The sequence below is a fragment of the Amphiprion ocellaris genome, chromosome 10 (assembly GCF_022539595.1).
Source record: "Amphiprion ocellaris isolate individual 3 ecotype Okinawa chromosome 10, ASM2253959v1, whole genome shotgun sequence".
NCBI classification, from domain to species: domain Eukaryota; kingdom Metazoa; phylum Chordata; class Actinopteri; family Pomacentridae; genus Amphiprion; species Amphiprion ocellaris.
Genome location: NC_072775.1, coordinates 10,393,342 through 10,407,821, shown reverse-complemented (window position 1 = coordinate 10,407,821; position 14,480 = coordinate 10,393,342). Strand labels below are relative to the sequence as shown.

The 14,480-nt window shown below is 37.7% G+C and overlaps 1 long non-coding RNA gene across 2 annotated transcripts; it reads right to left on the bottom strand.

The window, feature by feature from the left end:
- Positions 1-2,464: 2,464 nt before the first annotated feature.
- On the bottom strand, positions 2,465-7,244 carry LOC118469486 (uncharacterized). 2 transcript variants are annotated; one of them, XR_004846367.2, is made up of 3 exons: positions 7,167-7,244; positions 7,027-7,095; positions 2,465-2,729 (listed from the first exon to the last, which is right to left on the bottom strand). It is a non-coding gene; the product is annotated as an uncharacterized LOC118469486 (long non-coding RNA). The 2 variants fall into 2 exon arrangements; XR_008602922.1 differs by lacking the exon at positions 7,167-7,244 and having other exon boundaries at positions 7,027-7,159.
- Positions 7,245-14,480: the final 7,236 nt, after the last annotated feature.

The following is a 14,480-nucleotide window of genomic DNA, read 5'->3' as shown; positions in this document are numbered from 1 at the left end:
ATCACCAAAGGGGAACATTTGGTAACTACCAAACAGCAAATACAGGTCAGATTAAAGGTCACAGACAATATATAACAGACAGATCACCTGAGCATGTTCTACAAGGACGTTATTGTGCACAGGAACCCATTTAGCAACTATATCAAAATATACTAACTGAACAATCAGTCAGGCTTTATTTGTAAAGCACATTTCATACGAATAAAATGTAAGACAAAATGCTTAACAGAATGAAAGAAAACACAAAAACTATGAAAACAGCAAACCCCCAAACCAAACCAATAGAGCCTTTGAATCCTTGAATCCCATTTGAAAATGGGTTATAACATGTACAACTCAGAGCCAGACTAGCGGCTTACTCATGTTTCTTAGCCTAAGCTAAGCTAATTGGCTGCTAAGCTAGCTCATATTCAGAAGACACACATGAGCGTGACATCAAACTTGTTGTCTAGGTAAAGATGACAGGAACATGTCTAAGTTTTGGGATGTACACTCCAGGGTTAGATGAGAAGACCAATATCACTCACATACAAGTTTTGCAGTTACAACCAGCAACCAGTTAGCTTAACAAACAAACACAGGAAGTTGAGAGAAACTGCCAGCCAGGCTCTTTAAAAAATGCCAAATTAATACATATTATTAATCTAGTTTGTTGTTGCCTTCACTTGTTGTAGATACTAAATAATACTGTTATGGCGGGCTCATTTGTGAACTTTAGAGGTGCAACTGACCATCTTTAGCTTCATGTTTAGCATCTAAACAAGAGAGCGCTACCTTCTCATCTGAACCATTTCTTTAAGGTTAGCAGATTTAGTTCAACACACAGATTTAGGATTTAATGTGAGGCTGGATTTCTGAATGTTATGAGAAGCTCAAAGGACAGAAGTGAAAGGTTGCAAAATATTGTTTCTGTGAACACGTGTTCTTTGTGCGAGGAAGCATCTGAGTGTGAACGCCTGTCACCATGGAGACAGCAGCCGCCTACTGTGCACCACCACGCTCAGGTTTGTTTACTACCTCGGCAGCCACTCAGTCTTTGAGTCACAGAAGCCTCCCATCCTTTTGTAAATCAGCCTTGTCTCTCCACCCTCCATCATCGCCGCCTCCTCGCCATCCCACGCTCAACCGCCGCAACTCCTGTTCAAACACTCAGCCATTAAAGAGACGAGGGCAAAGTCATTCACGGCACTCTGACACTCGTGGAAAATGACAGAGGCTATCTCTCCACTCCATCTATCTTTCTCGGTGTCATTTTCACCCAGAAGTGATGAGTTAAGAGGCCTCTTCTGAGCCTGTAATTGAGATTAAGTGAAAAAACACTGATTTGTTTTTTGGCTCAGCAAACTGAATCTGTACCATCTTTTACCTCAGTGTGACTTTCTGCTTACCCTTCACTGTACAAGCTGCCTGCTATGCTACAGCGCTGAGAGCTCTAAGTATTTGCGTACAGTGGCCTGTTTGAGCAGATGTCCATGATTCATATCTAATTTCAGCAACCAAATCCCAGATTATACAGAGAAGCATGTGGAGACCTGATCAGGCGTGGCAGCATGTGGGAGGACAGCCTTTTTAGATATTATATGACCACAAGAGTTGTAGTGTGGAAAGTCTGGAGCATTTGAAAGGAATGAAAACAACACAATAAACAGTCGTTCAACACAAATAGAGGGAAGCTGTCAAAATTAAGATTAGTATTTGGTTTATATCTGGTTCAACAAAGCAACAACTTGGATTAACATTAAGAAAATGAAAAACCTAAAGCCTGAGAATGAAATAATAAATGTGTGTTTCAGCTCTACTTTGAATCCAGAGTGGAATTTTGTGGTGCCAGACAGTGCATTTTTGTGTGACGTGTTTAACTGCTTGCAGATGGGAAGACAAATAAGGTGACAAGTGAATCATGGTGAATATAATGGCAGAGTGTCTCATTCCGCCAAGAATTTTTCTTTTTTTCCAGTGACCTTGGAAATGCTGGGGCTCGGTTCAGCCACTTTATATTCTGTTAGGTGCCTGAATTTATAATAAAATATAATAATTCATTAGTTGATTTAAATTTTGGATAATAATCAGAAAGCTGTTGAATATGTATTTTTTTAAAAAGTGCAACATTTGTCTATAAAATGCAGTTATATAGAAGTAAAAAGTACAGTTGGCATGCCTCAAAACTGTACTTGAGTACAGCCCTTGAGTAAATGTACTTAGTTACACAGTTCAATAAATGTGCCAGCAGGATTGAACTCCTCTTCATCTGCTTGATGTTCTTGCCCCCATTACACAAGAATGAAAAATAAAGTCGTTATTACTGTATTTAGGGCATCAAGGGAGTGAACTGGCATTTAGCGGTTTTGTGAAATCAATAGACAGAAATGATAATTATCATGCAGTTCGAATTTGATGGTTTTGTAATTGTTAAGGTTAAGTAGAATTAGGCTCAGGAGGGGGATTTAGAAACCAGACAAAGATGAAAGGTTAAACAGTTTAATTGACCCAGACTAGACAGTTGAGTCTTCTTTTGCAGACTCCTGATCATAGAGGAACGAAGGTGGGCGGACTTGGCGTGAAGACAAGCTAACACCTGGAGGCTAATGGGCTGGTTGATTTGGCGAAGAGTCCAGGGTTTGGTAATCGAAGAGCAGTTTGGTTTGTCTTGGTGTGGGGGTTGGAGCCTCGTGAGCTGGGCAACTAGTGGGCGAAACCTTGACAGTGTTGGCAGATGTCTGGAAGTAAGCCTAGAGCAAAGACAACAATGTTACTGGAGAGGTGAGGAATAGACAGAGAACAAAATAGTCTTGATAATATTAGCTATCATGTTTGTACCGCGATGACAAACTGTACGATTTATTGGAGATTGGAGTGAATAACCGGGTTAGAAATACTAAGACATGGAGCACCCCATATGAGGCAAATATAAGGAGTAGAATCTAAACTGCTGCAAGAGAAACAAACAAACCACCCAAAGAAGGAAAGAACAGTAACTTCATTTGTGAAAAAAGGCTCATTAAGGGAATTTAAATGTAGCACACTGGAGTGTTCAATTAAATGAGTGCAAAACTGACTTTTAGTCCGTTTTAACTAAATGGATCCACTTTAGTGATCAATCAATCAAAACACTGACAACATAAACTATCCTCAGTGTTATCAAATATTTCAAGTTATTTTAACACAAACTTACCCAAAGGCAAAAAAAGTGAATCAACATCATGGAAATCTCCTAGCAGGGATTACAAATTTACCAGTCTAATTTTAACTGCTGAAGTTTCTTCTAGCAGAGAAACAAGAAAAGTCCAGCCAAGCCCAACTATAAAAACTATAAAGCTGAAAAACCACCGGAGGATTTTCACAACCACTTAAAGCAACTCAGAAAAAATAATGTGGGACACAGCTGACAAGATCTTAAGGAAGGAGATTTGGTCTTTTTGTTGTGTCATGATGAGTAAAGCTCTAGTTGTCTTTAGGGAACCTCTGCAGATCTGTTTGAAGATCAATAAGAAATACACTGCTTTGAATAATAATTTGTGATTGGTGTGTTTTTTTTCCTTCTACCAACCAACCGTTTAGAAGACCCTCCTCCCTCATGCAAGAATATGAAAATGTTTTTCATTTTGAAATGACTATCCAACATATGTGCAACTCAGGTTTCAAGTTTCCACATCACGTGGGTGTAAGTTTCTTGTTGAACGAAGACTGGCTCTTGGAGTAGTTTTGATTTCATAAATCCTCGCAGGTACACACCTTGAACTTTAGATTTGAGGTGAGCTCAGAGAAACTTCCCTTTTTCGGCAGATTCATTTGAACGGTGTGTCAGACTAGCGTCAGTGGGAACATTCATCATTCTGCACAGTGAAGGTCAAACAGCAGAGAAAGAAGCAGCTCGGACCAAAACGCATTTTTGAGTGGAGAGGGACTTTAATCTTTAAAATCCAAAATTGGAAATATAAATCTTTCTCTTCCTTTTCCACAAAGCTACAGTTGCTGAACACAACATCCCTGACTTCAGTCCAGGAAGAAAACACTGTTGCATATCATCCTTCTTTTTTCTCTCTTCTTTCCTTACTTAAGGAAGAAGAAAAATACCCTTTACATAAAATCTCCATCAAACTCATTATACAACAAAACACCTGAATAAAACACTAACCCAGAAAGCAAAACAAGCTTTACTCGAAAATGGGATGCAATTAACTGCCATTGCATAATTACTGACTAATTACCCAGCCCGTTTATGTGTAAGACTGGGTGTTCTTATTGCTGTAACGTCTTTTTATATAACCTCGAGTTTGTCCATTTCAGGTTTAAATCATTGTTCTGTGTTGGCTAGCCAGAAACAACCGTAATTGTTTGGAGAAGAGAAAAAAACAAGCAGCTCTAATTATATTCCAGGACACTGCTCTGTTACTGTGCAAACTGTAAACACAGACAGGTCCCACACCTGGATGAGCTGGCATGGGAGAGGCTAAAGCCCTTTTCCCAAACATGGATCAGTTTAAGTGGACAGCTTTAAATGTCAGGAAGGTGGAAACATACTTGAGAGGAAAAGAGATGGGGCTCAGTTGAACGGAGGATCTGGCTCATCGGGGTACCTACTTCACTGGTAGAAATGAGTCAGCCGGCTCATTTTAAAACATATTTGCTGTGTGAGTGGTGATTAATAGCGTCGCCAGCAGAGCTTGAACTTGGTGGAGTGGCGTAAAAACAAAGAGGCGCAGTCATGGTTACCAAGTTACCAAGGCAACAAGCCACGGCACAGCCAAGCGGTCCTGTTCAAGTGTTCAGTCTGAAATAATTATATTACAGGAGCAAAAGTAGGCAATAATAGGCAGCTACAAATAAACTCCTTTGTGTCCACTTGTTCAAATCGTAAACACTTAAAAACCTTATAATAGGTGGTATTAAACCAGTGAGAGATATGAGACTATTACTCTTATTTCAACATGTGCCCTTCATTACTTCTCCACATGATGTATATAAAAGCCAGCGGGGAGTCGAGGCACATACAGCAAATAATGATGACTCACCTCAGTGGTGTAAAGCACATGTGTTTGCTGTTAGTCTAAATATCCAGGGATGATGATGCAGATGTTGATTAGCATGTCTTGTGGAGTTTGTATGATGTTTTTGCATTGTTGTATGTTCTCCAAGGAGTTCTGACAGTCCATGACGTGTACATCAGACTTTAAACGTTTAATATGGAACATTTTCTCATTAAAATGCCTAAAAGCAGCTACAGAAATGCCATAAATTTTGTTGACCTGAGTCCTTACATTATCATACATGATGTGTTATTTTATATTTGACTGTCAGTGATGTATTTTTTTCTGTAGCTGTTCTAGGGGAACATTAAAGAACCGCCCTCGGGTCAAAATCTTGTTAACATGTCCATGTGTTTTTGTTCGTTTTTTAAATATATATATGCTGAAAGGCGTATGAGTTATATCAGCAATCAACACTGCTACTGAGCGTTCCCCACCCTCAAACTGCAGTTTACCATGAGAGTCTCAAAAACACAGATTCAGACTTCTGGGATCTGATTCATAACCATTTATTAAACCAGTCCTGTCAGCTCAGAGAGTTGGACTTTCTGTATCATTCCTCTTCTTCAGAATCGATTACTGGTTTGAACATGTTTGACTGAATTACTCCAGTGTTACAACTTGAAATGATGCAACATATAGTAGTTTTAAAGTGTTTGAACAGAGTTGAAGTGGTGGTCAGAGAGGCTTTAGATTTGTGCAATCTAGAGAGAACAGCAGCAGAGTTACTATTTTTGTGGAAATAAAACTTCTCAATAGGTGACTTTGAGACACAGAGATCAGTTTTTAGGCGGTTTAATCAATGACTGTAGAGGGATTTTGAACTTCGGATCACTCAGCAGAGAGAAGGGAGAAGAAAAAGATAAAAATATTTAGTTATCTAGCTGGTCTGTTGGTTATTCTGTTGTTTCTATTGCTTATTTGTCATGGCTCAATATTAATTTTGTATGTTTTGACCATATATACCAGCTTTTAGAATGCTCCCAAGATTCAATTCACCGTAACATTAGCTACAGCAGCTGTACAGGTAGTAGACTCATCTAATGGTAAGTTAGCAATTAACATTAGTTTGAGGCTGTATAATTAGAATGAAATCACAATGAATGTGAATATACGTGACTAAGTGCAAAGTCACCTTGTTCGTGAGCAAAATATCTGTGTCACGTCACTATCTGCAAGGTTGGAGAAGACAGCAACTCCTATAATTCCACACTTCTTCACAGGAAGCAGAAATTACATACTGTTTATTTAAATTTTGTGAACGTTTAACAAATGGAAGAGTATTTAGTGTGTTTGTTAGTGTGATTAGGCCTGTTGAAGGGGTTTCCCTGTTCAACCCTGTAAACCCTGAGCATTTTTTGCTTTTGTCGCATTTTTAATCACTGTGGCCTCATTTTTCACCGCAATATAAACTCCTTCAATTCTGAGGGAACGGCTCAACAATGTGTAAACAAGTTAGGACTGGTGAGGGTCTTCTGGTTTCTTTTAACACAGAACCGACAACACCACCGAGGGACTTTCACCCTGAGAATGTTAACAATCCTGCCTCTCAACAGAGGGCTTCCCCTACTAAACACAGGTACGTGCACAAATGAATACAGAGGTGTGTATAGAAAAATATAAATACAATTTTTATTCTGGTACAAAAATATGTTCAGCACACAACACACACTAATGTTAATATAAATAAAGTTATTAAAACCGGAAGTCACACAGGCCCTACGCAGCTATGGAAGGGAGAAACTTGATTACTGAGCCAGAGAACCAGCCACAACAACCTAAAGATAAACACACACATGGGGAGAAACGAAACTAAACTCGAACCAAGCAAACTGATACAAAACTAGGCAAAACGACTACAAACTAAAAGAAAGAAACACAGCAAAAATAAACAAGCAAAAAGACAAGGCAACAGAGGCAAAACTATAATAAAACAAAGAAATGTTTAACCACAATCAAGCAACAGAACGATAACAATAAACATAAACATTTTGGTTACCTCGGCTGTCCGACCCTACAAGCCGGGACACCGTCAGCAGACTCTGCACTGCAGCCACAGAAGACTGGCCTTAAAACAAGAAACAATATTAATACAAAATCTAAAGCTTAGCAGTGTTTCGCGTGCTGCACAGCGCGTACCTGTCCAGGAGTGTTCAGGAGTATACTGGAGTTATGTCCGTCAATCAATTTGAACCCCCTGCTGCAACTGCCAAACCAATCATTAGTTCCCCCACAGCTGTATGGCATGATGGCTAATCAGCCGCTCACAAACGGATAGAAGTAGAGAGAGCTCAGAAATACTATCGCAACTGAATGACAGCTATGGTGCAATAAACCATGAAAAAAAATTTTTTTTGTTTTTTTTTTTTAAAGTTGATAAAACTTGTGGGGAGAAAAATGTGCCCACAGGCGCTAGAAAAAAGTGGAGACTCCACTTGAGTCATTACATAATTGAGGGACTTTTGAAGTCTATGGGATATATCTTGCATATATTTTTATTAAAAGTAAAAAAAAAAAAAAAAAAAAAATTATGTTCATTATGATCATGTCTTTACAAATTCCATAATTAGTTATTATGGAAACAATCACTTATTAATAAAAAATGACTGGACATCACAAAATGTCAACTAAATAACCGTCCGAATATAATAATAACCACCTCCTAATTAGCTAAACAATAATAAAATGAACTTATTCAAAAATTGTTTTGATTGTGTTCTTTTTATTAAGTTGAGATAATCATGACAGATATTTCTTTTTTGGCAATATATCAAATCTTATATGGAAAATAACAAATTGTATCTGTGTCCAAGAAATCACTTTTAACTAAGTTACCCGTTACAAAAACACCTCTCAAGGAAGTGTGTTAATTCCAGATCACATGACCTGCTCCACATGATGTCATTTCCTCCTGAAGAAAAGACTGGCAAGACTCCAAGGCTTTCTGAGTTATTTAATATAAAGTAGTGTGTGAGTCAAGTGTGGATTTATGGCATGTCAACAGGTTTACTAGAATATGTTTAGATATAACTTTCAATTTCAGTTTTACTCAATTGCCTCTATAATATTTCGTACAATCTTTTTCTAAAAATGTCATGTGGTGTTTGGTTACAGGCGGTCATGTTGATTTTAGACCTGAAAACAGCAAAAATGTCAACTACGTTACAAAAAGTCCTGCAATTATATACTGACCCTTTTAACCATTTATATCGTTGCAATCTCTCTGTTTTTTTATTCTTTTACTCTGCACATCAACTCCAGAAAGACATTTAACCATGGATAAAGCATCTTCCAACAGCTTGCCAGCACCTTGATCCTCCGTATATTGCTTTTTGAGCCATGCTGCACTTATTTTCATTGATCAAATATGTTTGATTTTGCTCTCAACGTTTGTGTGTACATGCTTTTGTTTGTACAGGATTGACTGCAAACTGTTTATTTTCGGTGAATGCTTTAACACATGCAGAGAAATGGTATTTTGATGAAGCATTGCAGTTTCAAGCTTAGATGTACTTAATTTTGCAGACAGAACTGCATGTCACAAATTACATGACAATTGCAAGGATGGTCAGAAAATTGAAAAGCTGTTCCTTCTCTCTGTTTTGACAGATTCTGGTTCAGATAAATGGTGTATTTTCTTCTTTTCAAACCTGTTTTAAGGTTCCAAAGGATAATAAAATGCGAATATAAGCAAAACAGAAGCAGTTTAAGACAACAACAAAGACTGACTGAAGCAAAACATGATCTATTTGAGTTGCACTATCTGTTTCTGAGAGCCTGGCCCATAAGAGACCCCCTCTGTGGTGCTTACTGTGGCCTCGACCGATGTTCTGAATATGTAGCTTTCAGGAAACATCCTCATGGTGCATTAAAACTCCGCCTTTTCAAGGAAATGAGTCAATTATCTGTCTCTCCACTGTAAGTCGCAAAACTTAAAAGTCTGACCCTCTTTCTTTCTCACAATCACACTGACAAGAAACACTTTAATTCAGATCAGCTGCAAATTACGTGGTCAATAAATATTACGCTAAGTCATCTGTTTAGCTCTGCAGCAGCATTTCCCACCACTTGTTTGTCTGTTGTGTTTATTATTTGGTTATTTACTGTTCATATGTTGGATGTAATCCCCTGATGAGATGACACTTCAGACAACAATGAGGAAATCATAAAAATCTCTGCAGTCAGTATATTATCATGTTGAGCCAATCCTGACGGAACAATAACTAATACTGCTGGGATCAAAGTGCCCCTTTTAAGCAGATTATTTAAGTGAGAGCGAGCCACAAAGTAAATATGTGCAAAAGCTGAGGCCAGCATACCCATTACAGGAATAGTTTCTTTTTTTTAATACACTTTCTTGCCTAGAGTTACATGAGAAGATTGATACCGCCGTGTCCATTAAATATGAAGTTACAGCCAGCAGCCTTTTAGCTCAGAATTAAGACTGGAAACAGAGATAAACTGCCAACCTGACTCCGTCCAAAGGTCCCTACTATAGTTACCATGTTATGTGTCTCATTTGTTTAATCTGTAAAAGATGTAGATGAAGGTTCGTATTTATTGTACAGAGCATGAGAGTGGCATCATCATCTTATTTAACTCTGAGCAAGCAAGCAAATGAGAATATTTTCCAGAGAGTCGTCTATTCGTTTTCTGGCTCTAAATCACTGCTTTTGCACTATAACAGCATCCAGGTGAATGTAAAGTGTCATTATGTGTCACGGTTGGTACTTACTTATGTTATCCTCTATTCAGCAAATGCAGGGAAGCTTTAGAAATATTCCCCACAGAGACAAGTAGCATCTCACTATTATCGAGGTCAAAGTTTACAGTGAAGTATTTAGAGAAAGAAACAAGCCAAAAACAGATGGCTGTAATGATGAATAAGCACTTTGTATGAACCCTCACTGCACTAGCTCACATATTTTTGTAGCTTTTAATAAACTCCGCTGAAAGTTACGAGGTTCAGTGCTGCACATAACCGTCCTTCAAGGCTGTTTCCTTGTGAAGCAGACAGAGGAAGTAGCGTGACGTTTACCGTCACACTGCCGGTGACCGCATCCACGGGAATAATGGGAAATGTGTGCGGCAATAAGTGGCTTCCACGGTGATACAGTAATTGGGTTTGTGGGAAGGTCAGCTTTCTACTCGGCCGCTCTGACAAACACAGCAGGCTGTGTGTTTATTGACCTATGAAGAGCAGTGAATGTCTCGTAGCAGCTGATGTCGTATCAGTCCGTGCTCGCTCACGTGCCAGTTTGTACAAATCAACACAACACCTGCGTTCTATTTGCCCATGTGATGGAGTATATCAACAGAACTGCTCTGTGCACCGGGTAACAATATAGCAATGAGCACAGTGGCGCTGGTTCAGGAGTCTGTTTAAAGAACGTGTTTTTTTATTCTTCTGTTTTTCCAGCTTTGGCTCCACTTATAGTAATGTCAGTCCACTACTATGGGCCAGAATTAAATATCTAACAGCTAAGAAATGCATCGTGGGTGGAATTAATCCTAATGAGTTGTGTACTACCAGCAAATATTTGTGTTAATTAATAGTGAACTGATTTTTAAGCATTAGAAAACAGTGGAAAATATCCAGATGAATGGATTTATACACTAGCAGTCAAAAATTTGCACATACCTTTTCATTCAGTGGTTTTTATTTAATTATTTTATACATTGTAGATTAATTCTGAAGACATCAAAACTATGAAAGAATACAGATGGAATTATGTTGTAAACAAAGAAGTGTTAATCTTCAGTATTATTCTACAATATTGAAAATAATACAAACTAAATAAAAAGTATTGAATGAGAAGCTGTGTTCAAACGTTTGACTGGTAGTGTATGTATGAATAACAGTCCCACGATGAAAACTGGACAAATTTAGCAAATATTCATGTTTGAGAAACTTTTGAGCATTTTTACTTCGAATATCCCCAAATGATTACTTCATCATTAAGCTAACAATGAGTTGACAATTAATAATACCCATGTTTTCAGCCTCACAAAGACACTACTGTGGTTCTTCACCTTTAGTATTTTCACAATAACATGTAGTCAGCAAGCAGATGCTAATGTGGCTGGAAAAAAATAACGAAAGAAACTGAAATTGTGTTAAAAAAAACTGTGACGTGTTCAGTTCAAAGGCTAATTAAAGATGAAGTGAAGGATGGAAGCTGGTTCTAGCATGAGTGGGAGCATTTCGTCTGCTCTCCCCTCACGTGAATGGAGGCAAGGTGACAGGAACAGTAGAAGATACAACACATCTGACGCACAAACATCTGTTCGTACTTGTGCTGCTACAAAACTCACTGGAACACAAGAAGCTTCGGTTGCTGTCTGTAGTTTTGCAGCATTAAAAATGAACTCGTGAAGCACGTGACGGCCGAGTCACCAGCCTCTGTGAGGGCTCAAAAAAGACATCACGTGCAGAAAAAACATTCTGGCTGCAGGAACTGGATGCACAGAGCAAGACCTCGATGTTGAAAACGAGGAGGTTCGCAGAAGAAAGTGTCCTCAAGCACCTCTTGAAGTATTTCTGTTCTCCTTAAGTCTGTTCTTGGCACACATTGTACCCAGAAAACAGAGGCTAGACGCTTGTATCTCAAAAAAAAATACAAAGTGTGTGTCTGTGTGTGTGTGTAGAGGGGAGATTTGATAAAGTGAGAGAGCATTGTGTTCATTTGGACCTCAGTGGAGTCTCTTTGTGCCTCACACTGAGACGGAGAGTACAGTAATCACACTGAGTGGCTTCTGACACGGATCAATGGGAGACAAGCTGACAAAAAGATAAAGAAGGACATGGAGAGTAAAACGGTGACTGCTTTATGTATAAAGTCAACGCCTCTCTTTGGCTCCACATGTTGGGCTTTAGCTGTTAGAGGTTTTACATCCTGCGCTGTGTGAAGAGCTCTGTTGCCACCTGCTGGAGACACGACACGAGTGAAGTCAGATCAGAAGCAGAACAAATGTGCTATTATTATACCGGCAGGCCGGGAAAAGCAAAGAGTTCACTTTAGATATGGGGAAAAACAGAGTTTATTTTCTATAGTCTGTGGACAAGACTCTATTTAGCTTAAAGCTGCTATTATATTTGCTAACATTTTATGAACACTGCATCAAAAGACTATGGGTGTGTGAAAGATGCAGTTCTAAGTGATGAACCCACAGACAATTATCACCGGTTTTATGCAGGATTTTAGTGTCTTTCAGCTCATTGTTTTTGGTTTCTTGGTCCACAATTTCACTGTTATGGTCCTCTCTCATTAACCTTGTTTCTTCCAGCAAGACATAGGTGCTTTTGGGGAAAACCTAAATAAACTAAACAACAACTGCTGTATCTAATGTTCACTTTTTGGTCGCTACCAACTTCCTGACAGACATATTCAGCTTTTTAGCTATTTAACCATAAGTGTTTACCTTGATAACATGTCCATTTGGTGTCTTCCATATATAAAAAAAAGCATCACAATTGAAATAAGCAGTCATCATGGCTTTTGCTGCTTGAAACGTCAGTGTACTGATGTCAGGATGAGAAACACGGATTCAGATTTGGGGTTTCATGCAGAACAAACCTGAAGAACTAAACCTGTCAATTTGCAGAGTGGGGCATTCTGCATTATTCTTATTTTTTAAAGTTGGTTTTGGGTTCAAACATGTTTGGCTGAATTTATTTAACAACTTTCCATTGTGTAGTGTAGTTTTACAGTGTTTGAGCAGAGTTGGAGGTGAGCTGGTGTGCTCGAGCAAGTACTAGTGCAGTTATATTTAAACCGCTTTACATCAGGAAGAGAATATTTTCAAGGGAAAAAATCCAAAATTGTAACTTTAATACACAGAGATTTGTTTTTAGGGGTTGATTCAATGACCAGAGAGGGACTTTAAGCACAATAAAGCTCAAAAAAGCTGAAGAACTGCCAATTCAGGTAATAGTTCTCTCAGTAATAGTTCAGATTGTCACACAGTTATAACATTATCAAGAATACTGCAACTTTAAAACAATGAGTTTGGTTTTTGAAGCTTGTTTCTGCTGCCCCCATCTGATCAGGTACAGTTAACCCTGTAAGACCCAAATATAGAAAAAAAAAAATATATATATATATATATATATATATATATATATATATATATATATATATATATATATATATATATATATATATATATATATATATATATATATATACATGGTATGTTGTATTTCTGCAACAGTGGATTTTACAGGGTTTAAACTGAAATCTAATTGGCAAGACAGAATAAAAAATATGAACCATTTCAGTGCAATTTTTTTCTTTTTTTTAGTGTAGTTTTTCTTTTAAGTGGCAAATTTCCCAGAGAAAATGGCTGTATTTGTGCCGTAAAAGCAAATTTCACTGAACCATTACCTGTAAAATTGGGTTTTTATAACTCGCAACAAATCTGTGCCCAAAAGAAACTTTTATCTTTACATATAGTCCAACATTAATTGGCTCATAGCTCTACTTTCTGTTAACTTTACTCATTATTATGGTGAGAGGTGTAGTCTGAGTGTGAAATTAAAGGTCAACCTGTCTGTGTTCACACTTGGAGAACTGACAGCTCTGAGGGTGTTTTCATGGAACTCCACCAAGTTAACTTTTTAGCCAGTGAATATTTGTTATCTGTTTCTGTAGATGAATAAGTTTCTCAGATATTATTTCTTTCTATTTCCAGGAGCTCTTCGGGTATGGAGGACTAAAAGTGCCAAAATTAAATAAATAAATACATCATTAAATAATTAATTAAATATGTCATTAATTAATTAAAATTGGAATTAAATATTTCATTAATTAATTAAAATTGGAATTAAATATGTCATTAATTAATTAAAATTGGAATTAAATACTTAAATGTGTTATTAAATAAATATATCATTAAATAATTAAATATGTCATTAATTAGTTAAAATTGGAATTAAATATGTCATTAATTAATTAAAATTGGAATTAAATACATAAATGTGTTATTAAATATGTCATTAATTTATTAAAATAACAATTATTTTAAGTAAAAAACATATTTCATTATTTCACGATTTAATTAATTATTTCATGGTCCTTGTGTTGCAGTGGATCATGAATTAATTTTATCTGTCAACCTCGCCCGTCAAAGTCCGTGGGCGGGACTAACGTGAATCTAGTCTAATCCACTGCTTTTGTCTGCCTTGAAACCGGAAGTAGAAGTCTTTCTAAACATGGTGGCTGTGTAGAGGGAGAGTCGCTGTGAACTTTCTAGAGAGTTGGTGAGAGATCTTTTAGACCTTGCAGAGTATGTGGAAGCAGGACCTGCTGACCGCGAGCATGTAGCGTGTAAAGCAGAGGAATTTATTGAAGTTGTTGAAGTTATTTCCGCACTTTCCGACCAAGATGTTGACCGTAGAGTGACTGCAAATTTAGAGGAAGTACTCCGCCGGTTTTCTGGTACCAGGGTGCA